The sequence below is a fragment of the Mauremys mutica genome, unplaced genomic scaffold (genome assembly GCF_020497125.1).
Source record: "Mauremys mutica isolate MM-2020 ecotype Southern unplaced genomic scaffold, ASM2049712v1 Super-Scaffold_100264, whole genome shotgun sequence".
Classification (NCBI taxonomy): Eukaryota; Metazoa; Chordata; order Testudines; family Geoemydidae; genus Mauremys; species Mauremys mutica.
Genome location: NW_025423297.1, coordinates 127,465 through 144,681, shown reverse-complemented (window position 1 = coordinate 144,681; position 17,217 = coordinate 127,465). Strand labels below are relative to the sequence as shown.

The 17,217-nt window shown below is 57.3% G+C and overlaps 1 non-coding gene across 1 annotated transcript; it reads right to left on the bottom strand.

The window, feature by feature from the left end:
- Window positions 1–13,476: 13,476 nt before the first annotated feature.
- LOC123360428 lies at window positions 13,477–13,669 on the bottom strand. Its single transcript, XR_006576013.1, has one exon. It is a non-coding gene; the product is annotated as a U2 spliceosomal RNA (small nuclear RNA).
- Window positions 13,670–17,217: the final 3,548 nt, after the last annotated feature.

The window sequence follows — 17,217 nt, the reverse complement described above, 5'->3', positions numbered from 1 at the left end:
GACCTGTGAGAGGAAAACATCAGTTCATAAACACAGAGACTAATCTCGCTGCACTTTCCAGAAAGTCACAAAATTCAATTCATTCTTGCTAGGACAGAGAAAAAATAAGTGATACTTAGTTTTTGGCTTGATTAAATAAAATTAAGTGTTTAATTAATATAGTAAAAATCTGTACTGATTCCTCTAACTAACACCATAGCGTGAAATAGGAACAGAGACAAATCTTGTCAGTGACGACTAATTTCACAAATGATCTTCCCATTAGTAATTGCCACACTGCCCCTATTGGAGGTCTGGGCATCTCCAGTGTCATTGCTCTGTGTTCACCTTCCCCTAGAATTGTTCTCGGACATTCGCCTTCCTCTGCAGCGTGGGGCTCAGGTCACTTGCTGGAGGATTCCCTGCACCTTGATGTCTTTAAGCCACAATTTGAGGACTTCAATAACTCAGACATAGGTTAGGGGTTTGTTACAGGAGTGGGTGGGTGAGATTCTGTGGCCTGCATTGTGCAGGAGGTCAGACTAGATGATCATAATGGTCCCTTCTGACCTTAATTCTATGAAGCTATGAATCTAGTCCCAAATTTGGAAAACGGTGCAGTTCAGAATGAGAATAGTGACCCCGTCTCCTTCCTGCACCTGCTCTACATTGCTCCACAGCAGCTTCTCTACCTGCACAGTCACCCCAGCATGGCAGTGCAGCCGCCCAGGGTTCAGCAGGGGCCCCTGGCAAGGACAGTGGGTGCAGCTAACAGCCCAGTGTGCCTGGCCCTGAGGCAGCTGTAAAAAAGCAACACTCCCCCCAGAAGTACAGAGACTGAATTCCTTAACTTTAACATCATGACCCCCTGTGGAAAGCCACATGCGTCAGTTGTATTTTCACAGGGAGATGCAAAAATCAAGTGACACCAATTTTTAAGTTGAGTAAATAAAGTTGAGGAGATAGTTATTAACCTCACAAAAATATACTAAAGATCCCTCAACATAACACCTGAAGGTGAAATATGAACAGAGACAAATCTTGTCAGCAAAGGCTCCTTTCCCAAACGATCCTCAAAATGTTACTAATTCCCACCCCTCCTCCACAGGAGCTCTGTGCAGTGTAACTGTTCTGCAGGCAGCTTCCCATTAAATGCTGTTGTGGGACATTCCCAGGCCTGGAAATGTACCAGCGACAGAATTTGAAGAGCAAACCTGGCTCCCCGCACCAGGCGGGATTTGAGTGTTTTGTCCCTGTCACTTAGTCTGTGTCAATAGTACAGACCCCCAGGTGTCCTGGAACCACCGGTTCTAAAAAGGCTTCTAAATTTAACAACCGGTTCTTGTGAATGGGTGTGAACTGGCTGGAGCTCACCCCTGGCTGTAAGTTGGGGGAATCAGCCATCACCTGCATGAAGCCACACATAGGGAATTGCTCAACCTTTTTTGGAAAGACACATGGTGCTGGGCCCCTCATCCAACTGAAGTCTTCAGTGTCACAGTGACCCAAGGTGTGTGCACAGAATGGGGATGGTGTATGTGTGGGTGGGTGGATGGATGGATGAATTGATTTCTGCATGTGTTTGTGTGGTTTCTGCAAGGGTTTTGAGTGTGTGTGTGGGGGGGTGTTATTACAGCTCTGGGGGTTGTGTTTGTGGCTTTGCAAATGTGTGTGTGTTCATGTGGCTGGATTTGTGCACGTGTTGGCATCTGTTAGTAGTTGTGTTGATGTTGGCTGGATTTATGTGGGTGTTTGTGTATATTAGCAATTGTGTGTGTGTGTGGCTGGATTCATGCATGTGTTCGTGTATGTTTGCAATTGTGTGTGTGTGTGTGTGTGTGCATGCTCAGCTGCCCTCTGCCAGTGCAACAACCGTTTCTCTATATGTCACAGCCCCCATACCGTCGACCCTGGTGGTGATTTCCCCATCTTACAAGGGCTGGCTGGCCTGACACTTAACCCCTCTGTGAAGTGTGGCGGAGGCTGCAGCTCACCCCCTGTGGGGCAGAAGGGCCCAGGTGCACCTGGAGAGCAGCTCAGATGAGGTGGGGCAGGGCATGTGGTGTCCGTTCTGTGTTGCCTGGTGCTCGGCTGTTGCACAATCCCCAGCCACGCCGCACAGCGCATCCCGAGAGGGGGCAGGGGGCCAAGCAGATGATCCAGCACGAGGGGGGTGAGGATGTGTGGTTGGGGGGAGGAAAAGCCTTGGGCTGCACTGGGGGAGTGCAGAGCAGGGGTGACACCCCAGAAACCTGCAGCAAAGGGATGGACAGGTGGGGTGGGTGGATAGAAGAGGCAGCGGGACTAAAATCTAAAAGGGGAGTGTGGGGTCTAGTGGTCAGAGCGGGGGCGGGGGGTTGGTGGTCAGAATTCCTGGATTCTATCTCCAGCCCTGGGAGGGGAGTGGGGTCCAGTGGTTACAGTGTGTGTCAGGGGGAGAGCCAGGACTCCTGGGTTCTATCCCTGGCTCTGGGAGTGGAGGGGGTCTAGAGCAGGGGGACTGGGAGCCAGGACTCCTGGGTTCCATAGGGGAGACTGTTTTTTCCTGTGCTCCCCTCCCTAGAGATCCCAGCCCAGCCCCCTAGTGCAGAGTGAGTGGGAGCCGAGGAAGTTGCTCTCCCACTTCAGAAACATGATTCAACCTCCCCTCCCCCATGGGCTGTGACATCATGGACCCCTCCCTCCCCAAGGCAGACAGTAGAGGCCCCGCCCCACCAGAGAAGTGGGGGGTCTAGTTGCACCCACAACAATCCCACTCATGGTTGCAAAGAAACCCCCACAAACCACTGCTAGGACAGGATCTGCTGCTTTCTTTTCACCATGAGCTGCTCCCCGCCAGGCACCACACCCCATTTACACGCCCTTGGTCACTATGCAGCTCAGTGGCAATCACTGCCCCGAAGTGACTCCGGCGCAGGCACCCACAGCACGAACTCCCCACACCGGATTCTGTCCACACGCAGAGAATTCTCTCCGCCGGGCTCCTTCGGTTCCTCTCGCTGCTCTGCGTCCTGCCGCCAGACACTGCTCATCTGCATAACCCCGCCCATGGACACGTGACACCTTCTGTCGTTTTGGTCTCGAGTGGATGAGTCGCCTGCAGAGAGTGATCACGTCAGCGCACGTCACAGCCGGCGGGCGGGGATTGTCTGTGAGCCCCGCGCTGGGGGCGGGGCTTCAGGGAGAGACCCAGCCCCATAGACCTGCAGGGGCAGGGAGCTATTGGGGGAAGGGATGAGGGGATGGGGGGAGAAGGGGGGAGGGAGAGACCCAGCCCCATAGACCTGCAGGGGCAGGGGATCTTGGGGTCAGGAGGGGAGAAGGGGGGTTGGCAGAGACCCAGCCCGGGGTGCAGGGAAATGGGGTGGTTTGGAGGGAGCTGGGGAGGAGAAGAGACACAGGGCAGGACACATGTTGGGACAGGGAAACTGACTCACTCCGAATACATGCGGAGCAGGGCAGGGCGGAGGCAGATCATGCTGGTCCCAGGGTAATTTCGGGGGGTTCTGATTCCCCACTCAGCCGGGGGCTCCCCTCTGGGCTGAGGAGCCCTGGGGTGGGCGGGTGCAGGGGCTGGGTGTGTGTGTCAGGCTGGGGGAGCTGCCTGGGCAGAGGGGCTGGAACCAGGGGCGGCTCCAGGCACCAGCACACCCAGTGCGTGGGGGGGGGGCAAGCTGCAGGGGGGGGCTCTGCTGGTCACCGCGAGGGCAGCAGGCACCCCAGCCCCTCCCCCACTCTGCCCCCCTCCCCTCCCCTCCCCCCTCTCCCCCCAGAGCTGGGGGAGAACCCAGGAGTCCTGGCTCCCAGCCCTGCCCCTCCCCCGTATTTCCATATGGCTCCATCCAACAGCCCCGCCCCTGAGTGGGGCGAGATGAGGCCAAGGGAGAAACGGGGGGGGCGGGGCCGGGAGCTGCGAGTTCGCGTCAGGAGCCGGAGGGGGGCGGGGCCGGGGCTCTCTGGGGGCGGGGCGGGGATGAGGAGTTGTGTTGGGGGCGGGAGGTGTCGGGTTGACCCAGGGACCCGCCCTCACCTGGGCTGGAGAGGACGGAGGCGCCCCGGGGCAGGCTGGGAGTTGTAGTTCCTGGCTCGTCTCAGAGCTGAGATGACGACTCGGTTGCTCAGACAACGCGCCCCTCCCGGTGCACTCTGGGAAGCGTAGTTCTCTCTCTCTCTCTCTCTCACACGCGGCCTCTATTGGAGGAGGGGCCGTAACTCGTCACTTCGCCGCGCCCCTCCCCGCTCCCTGATTGGTGGAGAGAGCGCGGGACAGAGACTCGGCGCGTGGGGGGAGGCCCCAGTTCCCTCGCCCCGAGGCTTCGCTGCCCCCCACCCCCGGCGCGCGCTGCGGCCGTTGGGATTCGAATCCCGCGTGGGAGCCGGCGGGGTGGGGCCGGTCCGAGGGGCGCTGGGGCGGGGCGGTGATTGGCCCAGTTTCAGGCGCCAGGCCCAGCCCCGCCCCCGGCGTCCCCTCCCCCACCCTGTCCGCTCTGCCTGGCCTTTCCCTTTGCCTCCCCCACCCTTCCTCCTCCTTCCCCCATCCCCGTCCTCAGCACCCTGCCCCCCGCCTCCTCCTCCCCCATCCCTGTCCTCAGCACCCTCCCCTCCCATCCCCTCCCCCTCAGCACCCCACCCTCCTCCTCCCCCCATCCTCAGCACCCCGACCTCCTCCTCCCTCTCCTCAGCACCCTGCCCCCATTCCTCCTCCCCCCATCCTCATCCTCATCCTACCCTCCTCCCCCTCTGTAGGGCCCCAACAGCCCCTTCAAGCCCCCCCAACCTGCCCCCCCGTGTCTCCCCTTCTGTTGTGACCCTCTCGCCATCCCCATCCCCATCTGTGGGGATCCCTCAGCCCCCAGCGTCCCCTCCCCCATCCTGTACACTCTGCCTGGCCTTTCCCTTCGCCCCTGACCTCCTCCCCCCCATCCTCAGCGCCCCAACGCCGACCTCCTCCTCTCACCCCACCCCCGATGACCTCCTCCTCCCCCCTGTCCTCAGCGCCCCATCCCCCCTTCCTCCTGCCCCTCCCCGTCCTCAGCGCCCTGCCCCTAATCGCCTCCAGCCCATTTCTCCATTGCTGGGCCCCACTTTCCCATCCCCCCACTCTCCCAGTCCATCCCCAGGGTGGGAGGTTCCTCAGCTCCAATCTCTGCTGCCCCCCAACCTGCCGGGTTCCCCTTTTCAGCCACTGTGGGGTCCTCCAACCCGCCCCCACCCATCCACTCTGGGCTCTCTAAATCCCACATTCCCACAATGCACCTTGGTAACCCCACCCTCCTCTATCCCTAATCCCCCTAGTCCCTTCCCTGGGGTCCTCCTGGACACCCCAACCCACAGTCTGGCCCCCACATACACCCCAGTCACTCATTCACATGCTGAGCTAGTCCTTCAGGGGCCCCCACAGCCCCCCAAACTCCTCCATCCATGAGCCCCGTGGGCCTGTGGCCGGGAAGTGGGGGAAGCTCCCACTTTGGCTGGGCTGGGTGTGGGTGTTAATCTTTTCCTGGCTTGTGTGTGCTGAGCTCACGAAGGCTTTTTGCTCCCTCAGGGTGGGGGGTGGTTTTGGCCGAAGGTGACGTGGTTTGGTAGCCCTGTGGATGCTGCGTGGTGTCTGCAATGGGGCGTGTGTTCCCATCATGCCCCTTCCCCTCTGCCTGCAGAGCTGAGCACAGACAGGTCTGAGGAGCAGAGCAGGAGCTCTGGGAAGGAGAAGAGCAATATGAAGATGGAGTCTAAGATGAGGCCAGGTGACTTCTGTGGAGGGAGACATGCTGGACAGCGCCAAGGATTGGGGAGACAACCAGGTGTGAGTCCCGGGCTCAGATTTCTAATTGTAGCTGTGATGGCAGAATGGGAGGAGGGTTGAAGCTGGAGCCCTGGGGTGCCGGAGTAGCGAGAAGAGGAGCCTCGCCACCATTGCTTTTTCTCTTCCTCTTGTGTTGTGTTTCATACCAAGGGAAAAGAAGTCGTGGGGACGGAGTCCAGCCCCGAGGTGAGATGGAAAGTGAGCGAGAGCAGTGACAGGGTGAATCCTGTTGGTGCCAGGCAAGACCTGCCCAGCTGGGATGAGAGTAGCTGTCTCTGTCGGTGAGAGAAGTGTCTGGTTTGGGAAGGGCTCTGGTCACAGCCCTCCTGGCTCCAGGCAGGGACGTCCCGTTACCTGGGTGTGGGTTTCCGGACTAGCTGTGGCTTCAAGGGAGATGATGTTGCCATTTGTGGGGGCTGATCATCTCTCTGGCCAGGAGAGGTGTGTGCTCCCTAGCAGAAAGTTGGATCCATGAGGGTGACTCTCTGTTCTGAGTTTCTTTCTTTCTCCGAGATTTCTCTCTCTGTGTTGGCCAACTTACACTCAAACTCTCTCTCTCTCCTTTCATGGACACCTCTCATGTTCAGTTGCCTTCATCCTCTTCCTCTGCTCCCCCTCCCCCAGTCTCCTATGGGCTCTCATGTTCAGTTGCCTTCATCCTCTTCCTCTGCTCCTCCTCCCCCAGTCTCCTATGGGCTCAGCTGGGTCTGTCTGCCCACGGGCAAGGTCTGTGCCATACTGGGAAGGATGTGTCCTGCCTGCCAGGATAAGGGGGTTGCTCCTCCCACCCCCTATCTTCGGGGAGACCTCATTGCTGTCACTGGGTCACAACGTGAGTGGCCAGTCATGTCTTTGGGGCTGTGGGGTCTGAGACTGAGAGGAGTGGGCTCGCAGTCATGGCTTTGGGCACAGGATTAGAGATGCTCAGAACCCCCCTTATCACCCGCTAGCTCCATTACTGCATCACCCAAAAGCCTCGCTCAGGGTCCACTATGCCTCCTTGTGCTGGGCACTGCAGGGCCAATCAGAGGGACAGCAGGATGCATGAGGAAATAGATGAGTGTGTGAGGCAGATGGGTGAAGGGGGGGGTGTGGCATACATTGGGGATGGATGGGAGTTGAGAGTTGACGGACAGCGGGACAGATGGAGAGCTGCAGGGACGGATGGTGACGTCACAGGCTGGACTTGTGATGGGTTCAGCTCATGGCCGCTGGCCCTGTCATCTCCTGCCCCCATCTGCCCGTCTGACTCTGCCCCTGTCTCTCACAGGCAGCACTCAGCAGGGTCTGGCCCTGTCGTTACACTGGTGCCTACACCCAGTGCACACCTGTGTGTTATGTGCTCCTGGAGAGCTCAGGCAGGGACAAGCGTGCGGCTCACGGCTGCTGAACCAGCTACTCCAAAACTGCCACAGATCTCCCCCTCCTTGGGCTGCAAGACCCTGGCCGGGGGGTTCCCTGTCCCTCCTCGCTGCCTGCTCAGCACAGAGACCGAGGTCACCTGCCTCTGCCCAGCCTCCAGCTGGAGCTGCTCCAGCCCCGAATTGCTGGTCTCCAGCCTGGCCGGAGTTGGTGCGATGTCCTAGCGGAGTCCGTTCTTTCTCCCCGGTAGATGACGATTTTCCCCACTGCAGTTAGTTGCTCTTTCTCTGCTTCCCCATAGCCCCTCCCCAGTGATAGTGACCCCTGCTGGCCAGGCACGGGAGTGTCCTGTAGGTGCCTTCTTGTAGGAGCAGTGACTCCTGGTGGCGAGGGGCAGCAATGCCTGGCATGTATCCCCCCTAGCATTGCTGCAGCGACCCCTGGTGGCCACTGAGGGCAGTTGCCTATGTGACCCCACCACTGCCATTGCGCCTGTGAGCGCTGGTGGGTAGGTGAGGCAGGGCCCTGTATGTATATCAGCCATTGGGGCAGTGCCCTCTGCGTATCCCACTCTCATCTCGGTGACTCGTGATGCCCAGGTGGGGCAGTCCCCTGTGTGTATTTACTCCCCCCAACCCCTGCATTGGGCCAGTGAGCACTGGTAGCCAGAGGAGTCAGTGCCTGAGGTGTGTTCTTCACCTCCCCCAAGGTGGCAGGGTGCCTGGGTGGCCGTGTCAGGCAGTGCCCTGGGTATCTTCCAACCCCTCTGTGGCAGTGAGCCCTGCTCCTGGTGTGCGTCACTCCCCCACTAGGGATGTGCACTGGTGGCCAAGTATGGCAGTGCCCTGTGTGTAGCCTCCTCCCCCCCCCCCCCAGGGTGACCAGATAGAAAGTGTGAAGAATCGGGACGGGGTGGAGGGTAATAGGCACCTACATAAGAAAAAGCTCCGAATATTGGGACTGTCCCTATTAAATCGGGACATCTGGTCACCCTATCCCCTCTACCCCTGTGCCAGGTATGGCAGGCACTGATCCCTGGCATCCCCATGGGGCAATACCCTCTGTATATCCCCCAATTGGGGCAATGACCCCTGCTGGTCAGGTGGGGCAGTGCCCCGTGTGTTTATCCCCCCTATTTAGGTAGTGAACCCTGGTGGCTAAGTGAGGCAGTGGCCTTTGATTTCCTCTTCTCTCCCCCGCCCCCTCTCTCTCTGCGGTAGGGCCCCCAGTTGGGGCACTACCCGATGTGTATCTCTACTAATTGGAGCAGTGACCTCCCCGTGGTGCCCTGGTGTGGCAGTGCCCTATTGGTATCTCCCTCCCCCTCTCCCCACACCATTGTGGTAGTGGCCACTTCAGGCAGTGGCCTGTTTATCATCCCCCCACACCACCACCATTGCTGCAGTGCTCCCTGGTGGCCATGTGCAGCAGTGCCCTGCATGTATCCCCCCCAACCATTGCTGCAGTGACCCCAGGTGCCCAGTTTGAGTAGTAGCCTGTGTGTACCTCACCTCTTGAGGCAGTAACGTGTGGGGCCAGCTAAGACAGTGCACAGTCTGTGACGTCTGGTGGCCACGTAGAGCAATGGCCTGTATGTACCATCTCCTCTGGAGCAGTGACAACTGGTGTCTTGGTGCTAAGATGCAGCCACCTCTGGGGTACATGGTGGGGCTGTTTACAGGACAATGGGGACAGCCCCCCCCATTCCAGGAAGTAGGGGAATGTCTGGTGTTCGGGGCAGAGCGTTCCACCTTCTATTGAACTGTGATGCTCTGAGCACCTTTCCCCTGCATGAAGAAGACCCTGTGTGGCTCCAATGCTGGTCCAGTAACAGGTATCACCTCACCTGCCTTGTCTCCTGGTATTCTGGCCGGTGTCCAACTTCCCCTTCGCTGTTGGTCCTCAAACCTCCTCCAAGCAACCCCCCCCCCCCAGTCCCTTAAGCTGCCAAACCTCCCCTGGAGCCCAACCCTGGGGGGGGGCACCCCACCTGAAAACCCTACGGCACCATGGGAGTGGTCGTGTCCACTGCCTCCATCTCCCACCAGCCAGGACGGGCCCCACAGCACCATGGGAGTGGTCGTGTCTCCTGCTTCCATTTCCTGACAGCTGCTGCCAGGCCCGGCCCAGACTTCCCATTTCTGGTGCGAGTCCGGAAGCAGATGCTGCCATGAGGCGGTGCTGGGAAGGGTGGTGCTGGTGTCAGGAGAAAGCAGGAGGAGTAGGTGGGGTCTGTGCTCCTGCGGGGAGGTGCTGCCCTTGCTGTGAAAAGGCCCCGCCATTAGGGGAGATGTCATCTCCCTGCCCTGCCACGCTCTGCACCAGCCCCTGCTTGTCCCGGGAGCAGGGCTGGCTCCAGGCACCAGTGTAGCAAGCAGGTGCTTGGAGCGGCCAGTTCAAAGGGGCGGCCCGTCCGGTATCGGGGCAGCAGGTCTGGGCCTTTGGCGGAAATTCAGCAGTGGGTCCCTCATTCCCTGTCTTAGTCTTTGAGCTGCCGCCGAATTGCTGCCAAAGAGGAAGGGGGGAAGGACTCGCCGCCGAACTACCACAGAAGCAGCAGTGTGGTTGAGCTGCCGCCGAAGAGCCACAGCTTGTCCTTTTCCCCCCTCCTGCTTGGGGCGGCAGAAAAGCTGGAGCTGGCCCTGCACAGGAGGAGCAGGCTCCAGTCTGCGGAGCTGCAGCAGGGAGCCCCGCAGCAGGGAACCCCGCAGCCCAATGCCTGTCAGGCCCCCCCCGTTCTCCATGCCCCTAATCCCTGCTGCCCCCCCCCCCATCAGTTAGAGAACAGGAGGCAACTTAACTTCTGCTCACTGTTCCCGGTGGGGCTCTAACAGAGCGCGAACCGGAGCCACTTCACTTCCATTCGCTGGTCCCTTTATAGACGCAGGGTCAGAGCTCTCACAGGCTGGGCAGCAAGGGGCTGGTGCCGTTTGTCTCACCCCAGTGGATATTGCAGCCCTTAGTATAGAGGTTTGTTCTTTAAACATGGGGTCAGTCTCCTGTGGGGTTGGGCCACAGGAGAGCCCCATGCCCCTTCCTGTGCTTCTAACCCTGCACTGTTCACCCTGCGTCCTCCCCCACGCCCCTAATCCTGTGCCCCCCTCTGGTACTCCTAACCTCTGCACCCCTAACCCTGTGCCCCCCTCTGCCACCCCTAACCCCTGCCTCCTCCTGCACCCGTAATCCCTGCACTGTGCCCCCTTTTCCCCTAACCCCTGCACCCCCTCCTGTGCCCACTTGGGGAAACTGACCTGGATGCATGGAGTAGCTGGCATTGCTGCTCGCTCCCCCCGCCGCCCCTGAACACTTCTCCTCCGCACATCGCTAGGGGGCTGTGAGGGGGGAGCAAGGAGCGACATCAGGGCTCCCTGCATCCAGGTCACCTTCCCCACCTGGGCTGCATAAGGGGAAGGTGACCTGGATGCAGGGAGCCCTGATGTCGCTCCTTGCTCCCCCCTAGGGGGGCACGGAGGAACATTGGGGGGAGCAGTATCCGCTCATCACCGCTCTCTCCCCCTTCTCTTCCCCTCCCTCCCCCCATGTTCCTATGCCGGGAGGGAGCAGGGAGAAATCTGGGCACCACCCCAAGCAGCACTCCCCTGCCAGCCGGGAGCAGATTCTGACTTTACACCAGCAGCACACACCTCTCTGCTACTGTACAGCACCACCCTTGACCATGGTACCCCTGGGCAATTCCCTGGTGTCACCCACCCCTAAGGCTGCCCTGGCTATGGGCTTCAGAGGGAGTGACCAGACCAGGCGACCATGGAGAGCTCCAGCCCCTGTTCTCCCCTCCCAGCTTCTAGCAATCAGAGGCCAGGGACATGCTTCCATGCTGATGACAGGTACTGCTCAATAATGATCCAAAGTACAGGGACGGCTCCAGACCCCAGCACGCCAAGAGGAGCCACGGGGGGCGCTCTGCTGGTCCCGGGAGGGCGGCAGTCGGCTCCAGTGGACCTCCCACAGACGTGCCTGCAGAGGGTCCGCTGGTCCCACAGCTGGGGTGGAGCATCCGCAGGCATGTCTGTGGGAGGTCCACCGGAGCCGCTGGACAGGCGACCGGCAGAGCGCCCCCCGTGGCGTGCCACCGTGCTTGGGGTGGCGAAATGGCTAGAGCCGCCCCTGCGAAAGTACATTCATATTCCTCATCTGAGTCAGATGCCACCAACCAAAGATTGATTTTCCTGTCTAGTGGTTCAGGTTCTGTACTGTTCGCATCAGAGTGTTGCTCTTTGAGGACTTCTGACAACATGTTTCACACCTCGTCCCTCTTGGATTTTGGAAGGCTCTTCAGATTCTTAAACCTTGGCTCGAGCGCTGTAGCTATCTCTAGAAATCTCCCGTTGTACCTTCTGTGTGTTTTGTCAAATTTGCATTGAAAGTGTTCTTAAAGTGAACAACATGTGCTGGGGCATCACCCAAGACTGCCATAAAACGAAATATATGGCAGAATGCGGATAAAATCATGGAGCAGGAGACATACAGTTCTTCATCAAGGTCTTTAGTCACAAATTAACGCATTTTCTTTTAACGAGCATTATCAGCATGGAAGCATGTCCTCTGGAATGGTGGTTGAAGTATGAAGGCATATGGATGTTAGCATATCTGGCACATTAATACCTTGCAACGCTGGCTACAAAAGTGCCATGAGAGAGCCTGTTCTCACTTTTAGGTGACGTATATAAGACACGGGCAGCATTATTCTTGTAAATGTAAACAAACTTGTTTGTCTTAGCGATTGGCTGAACAAGAAGTAGGACTGACTGGACTCTAAAGTTTTACATTGTTTTCTTTTTGAGTGCACTTACGCAACAAAAAATATCTACATATGCAAGTTGCACTTTAATGATAAAGAGATTGCACTGCAGTACTTTATATTTTACAGTGTAAATATTTGTAATAAAACTATATATAGTGAGCACTGTACACTTCGTATTCTGTGTTGTAATTGAAATCAATATATTGAAAATGTAGAAAAACAAAAATAAATTTAAATTGGTATTCTATTGTTTAACGATGTGATTAAAAGAGATTAATCGTGATTTTTTTAAAGTTAATTGTGTAAGTTAACTGCGATTAATTGACAGCCCTAGATTTGAATTTTTCTGTCACATGCAGGACAAGCTGGAATATCTGTGTCTATTGGGTTTCCGGGAAACCCAAAGCCCGCCCCATGCTAACGCATCCCCCCCTCCAGCCTAAGGGGAGGTTCCACAGGGCCTCAGAAACCCACTAATTGCGGGGGACAACTAATAAAAGAACAGGGACAGGAGTGCGGTCAAAGGGTCATAAGAAGGGAGCCTGACGGGGACACTGAGCAGAGAAGCCCGGACAGCCCCCACTGCTCCTCGAAGGCGTCAAGGGAGCCAGCGGATGCCGCCCAGAGGAACTCTGCCCGGATACGTGAACGGACTAAAGATCGGAAACAAGCCCCACAGTCGCAGGAGCCTGTGAAATGTGCTGTGAAATGATTTCCTGTTCTGACATGTCCCCAATTGCCCTTTTTGCCCTAACAGGCTGCAGCGCAACATCCATGTTTTGCTCCAGCTCATTCCGTCCTCCCAGGGGCCGGGGAAGGGAAATGGCTGCGGTGGAGCCAGTTGAGGGAGGGATTATCAGGGAGTTGCTGGCGGGTTCCCTTGGCGAGGAGAAAGGGCAGTAAATACATAGGGGGTGGGAACTTCCAGGAAGGTTGGTCTGGGTGGGAGAGGGCAGGAAATCCCCAGGGTGGGGGACAGGGAGTGACAAACCTGCTGGGATTTGTTTACTGTGAGGCTCCAGCATTTCTCAAATGTGGCCACCAGGGGCTTTTATTGTGGCCACAGCCTCCTGGGCTGTAATTGAGGGAGTGCGGTGGGGCTCAGGCTTCTGCTCTGGGATGGTGGGCGGCAGGCTCAGTCAAGATACATGGAACGTAGGCTGGGTGGAGAGAAGTCTGTGTAACTCATCCAGTTATTGATATACATGTGACTCGAATATTACCAATCTGTGTTCCCCCCCACACACACAGACACACACAACCCCCCCCCCCAACCAACCATCTCCCAAACAGACCCTCAGTCTGGAAAGCATTTGTCTCTCATGTTGTTGAAAAGACTCAAAACAAACAGAAGAATCCCAGCTTTTAAAACAATCCTCTAGCAAGACAAAGAAACTTACATCTGTAAACTCAGAAAACACTCCCAAGATATTTTAACAATATGTTGTCATGAAGAAACCAAAGTGCTAAAGAGGCCTGATTTTTTTAACTACTTTAAAAAAATCTTCTCAAATCAGCATCTTTAGAGTGAAACTTTTTCTGCTTTTCTAACCAGACAGTTTTCCCCAAAAGGAGAGGCACTGGTCCTGGAGACACTGCAATACCAGGTCAATGCATGGGGTGGACAGAGCAAGCTCCTATTCCATCCCCTTGTTTCAAAAATCAATTTAATATACAGTCCTCAAATAAAGGACCTATCAGATATTAAACTGATAAGAACAGACACTACGCTTGATCTTAGCTCCAAGGAGCTGAGAAGCGATGCTGAGAGTCTCGGATGCTAGGCAGCCGCTCTTCCCCCACTGCTTTCTACTTCAGCACGAGGAGCAACCAGACATGCACCAAACACCATTCCCGACACTTTGATAACTAGGTAACTCGAAGCATAGGCGGCAGGTTTGTATAATTTTTGGTGGGGCCCAAAATGGTGGTGCCCCCCTGCTCCCGCCCTGTAAGCTGATATAAAATGAAGCTACAATGCGTCAGTGCCACAAGATTACAAGGGTCAATTAAAAGTGGAAAGTCAGAAGCAGCACTTGCCTACTTCAATATACAGTATTATATTTTGTTGCACCTGTTGTGATGAAGTGGGAATGTTCTTAATATTTTCTCTGAATACTGTGTGGGTGCCTCAGTTTCCCCTGCAAGATGCCAACTGAAGGTGTTGGGAACAAAGAGATCAGGTGGCCTCCTTGTCCGGAAGAGAGACAGAGGCCAGAGGAGGGAGTGTCATTTTGGAGCTGGCTGGGGAAATGGGGAGAGACCCAGAACTTGGTTCTGGGCTCCCCACCCCCCAAGATGGACCTGACAGAGGGGTTCTGTTTTCTGTACCAACAAGCTCTGTTTAAACTGTGTTCCCGTCATCTAATAAACCTTCTGTTTTACTGTCTGGCTGAGAGTCACATCTGACTGCGGAGTTGGGTGTGCAGGGACCTCTGGTTGCCCCAGGACCAGCCTGGGCAGACTCGCTGTGGAAAGTGCATGATGTGGAAGGGCATGCTGAATGCTCCGAGGTCAGACCCAGGAAGGTGTAAGCTTCTTGCCCTGGAGACAGTCTGCTCAGAGAGAGGAGGCTCCCCCAGAGTCTTTGTATGGAGTTGTTCCAAAGCATCCCAGCATCCCCTTCCACACCATGTGCTTCCCAGAAGTCCGCACAGGCACTGACACTCCCTCCTCTGGCCTTTGTCTCTTTTCCAGGCATTAGGAGGCCACCCGATCTCTCTGTTCTCCAACACCTTCAGTTGGCACCTTGCAGCAGAGTGGCCCAGGCCATCAGTTGCCAGGAGACAGGGTTTCAGCCATTCTCTGTGCAGACAGCTCACACTGTCCCTCTAGGGCTCTACAACAATCACACCTCCTTATCCCACCATCTAGATCCTTGAGAAATGCAGAGAGGAAACTGAAGCACCCACACAGTATTCAGAGAAAACATTCCCACTTTGTAACACCTGTATACGACTAGTTATATACTTTAAAGGGGTGTAAAATAGTCAAGTATCGTGCTAAACAAAATGATACTCCAAACTGACCACCAAATTTAAGTTGCACGTTTTTCCCCTCAGGTGAGGGTTCTGGGGTGGGGCTGGGGATGAGAGGTTCACAGTGCAGGAGTGTGCTCGGTGCTGGGGGTGCAGGCTTTGGGGTGAGGCAGGGCTGAGGATGAGGAACTTGGGGTGCAGACAGGCTGCCCCAGGGCTAGGACCAGAGAGGACTCCCCATCACCACCACTGGCAGCCGCAAGCTCCAGGGGAGGGACCCCTCCCCCCCCCCCCGCAGCACACTCACTCTGCACCACGATCACTGCACATGCTCCTAGGGACTCTCTCAGGTCCAGAAAGCCCACTCGCCTCCCCTATGATGGGTACTGGGGGGGGGGCGGGGTTGCCATCACAGGTGGCCTTCCATGTTGCTGCCCCTCACCATAACTTCACTGTGGATGGGGGATGGGGCTGCCCCTTGCCCAGCATGGGGCAGAAGTGGGGTCTGCAGGGTGGTGGCTATGGGGTGGGGGGAGCAGGGTGTCATAAAATTCACCCAAGCCCCAGCTGCTCAGGTCTAGGAAGCCTCCCTCTCCCATCCCTCCTGTGGCGGGTGGGTGGGTGGGTGCTGGGGGAGGGGGCATTGCCTTCCCATGTGGCTTCCTGCCTCCCCTGTGCAGCCTGCTGCGCCTCACTGGGGGTAGGGGATGGGGCTTCCCCGTCCCCAGCGTGGGGCAGGAGTGAAGGGGCTGCAGGGTGGTGGCTGGGGGCGGGGGGACAGGGAGGGCAAGTTGGCACAAAATACACCCAAGCCCCAGCTGCTCAGGTAGGCCTATGAACCCCCTCCCCCATCTGCCCTGTGGAGGGGAGGGGCACTGCCTTCACATGTGGCTTCCTGCCTCCCTGACCCCTGCTGCAGCCTGCTGCCCCTCACCACAGCCTCACTGGGGGACGGTGGGAGGGGGTGGGGCTGCCCCCCTTCCCCAGCGCTGGGCAGGAGTGGGGGCTGGGGCTGGGGCTGGGGAGGAATCACAGGGTCAAACACTCACGGAAGCCCCAGCAGCTGCTAAGGTGAGTGATGTCCGTCTCCTGGCCGGAAGTCCCTTCGCGTCTCCTCCAGGTAGGGGGAGGGGAGGGGAGGGCTGCCAAGCACGGCACGGCCCCCTCCACTCCCCTCCCCTTCCTGAGGTGCTACAGCACCAGCAGCTTGCACTGCTGTTATGCTGTAGCCCTTAGGCGGCGGCAGCAGCAGCAGCAAGGGAGAGAGACACGCGCTGCACACTCTTTACGTTCAGGCAGGGAAGCTCCAGGGCAGGGAGTGGGGGGGAAGATCGAGCCCTGGTGGTGGTGGGGGGGATGAGAGGCGGAGGCAGTGGCGGCGCTCCAAGCAGGAGAGAAACCTAGCTCCAAATATTGGTGGAGCAGAGCCCCTGACTGTGAATATTCCTGGGGCTTTAGCCCCAGGAGCCCATATAAGTTGGTGCCCCTGGCCTCCACGAGTGCCGCACTCTGACCAGCTGAACCAGGCAAGCCACGGGAAGCTTCTCAAGGTCTTCCCCTGGTGTGGGCTTGGATGCGAAAAGCACCTGGCCGTTCATCAGCTGTTGCAAGAAGTGTGCAGAGTAGGAGTAGCGATGGGGCTGTACCTTTCCACAGCATCTCAATTTGGGCAGCTTTCCATTCCCCTTTTCTGTGTAATGTCCCTCCCACGGGTTTCACTTGCGGAGCTGTACGACTCTGGCAGGGTGGCCATTTAGAAATCTTTTCCTTGCTTTTCTTTTTCACCTGGCCCCAGCGTTAGGACCGTTTGGGTGTTTCAGTGTGTGTGTTTTCCCATTGGGAGGCATTTGGAAGTTTGGAAGGGGAGCCGAAAGAGGAGTCTTTTTCACAAGCAAGTTGGCTTTCTGCACAGGTAGGGCCCTTGGCCGTAAAGCTTAGCTCCGTCAGTGCGTCTGCATGGGGTTCCTCCAGTGCCTCAAGAGCCCGTGCTAAACTCTCGGTGTGGGCGTTTGGCTTGCGCCAGTCAGAGTGCGGTGCCTGCGTCTTCCCAGGGCCGGCTCCCGTGAGGCGCGCATAACTTGGGAGGAAAGGGGTAGAAGAGGAAGCAAGTGAAGCTGACTTCGAGTGGTGGTGCCCCTGGGCGGAGTGGTCCTCCTGCTCCTTCCTGTCGGAGGGGTGGGCTCGAGTGTGGGCTTGGGGGGTCTGGCTGTGGGCGGTGGGAGGATGGTGTCCAGGGAAGTCCCAAAGGTCACCCTGCGCCGGCGGAGTGTGAAGCCTCTCCCCTAGGTTGGGGTGCCGAGTATTAAGCCTTCCTCTGTGGCTTGGGCTGGGGA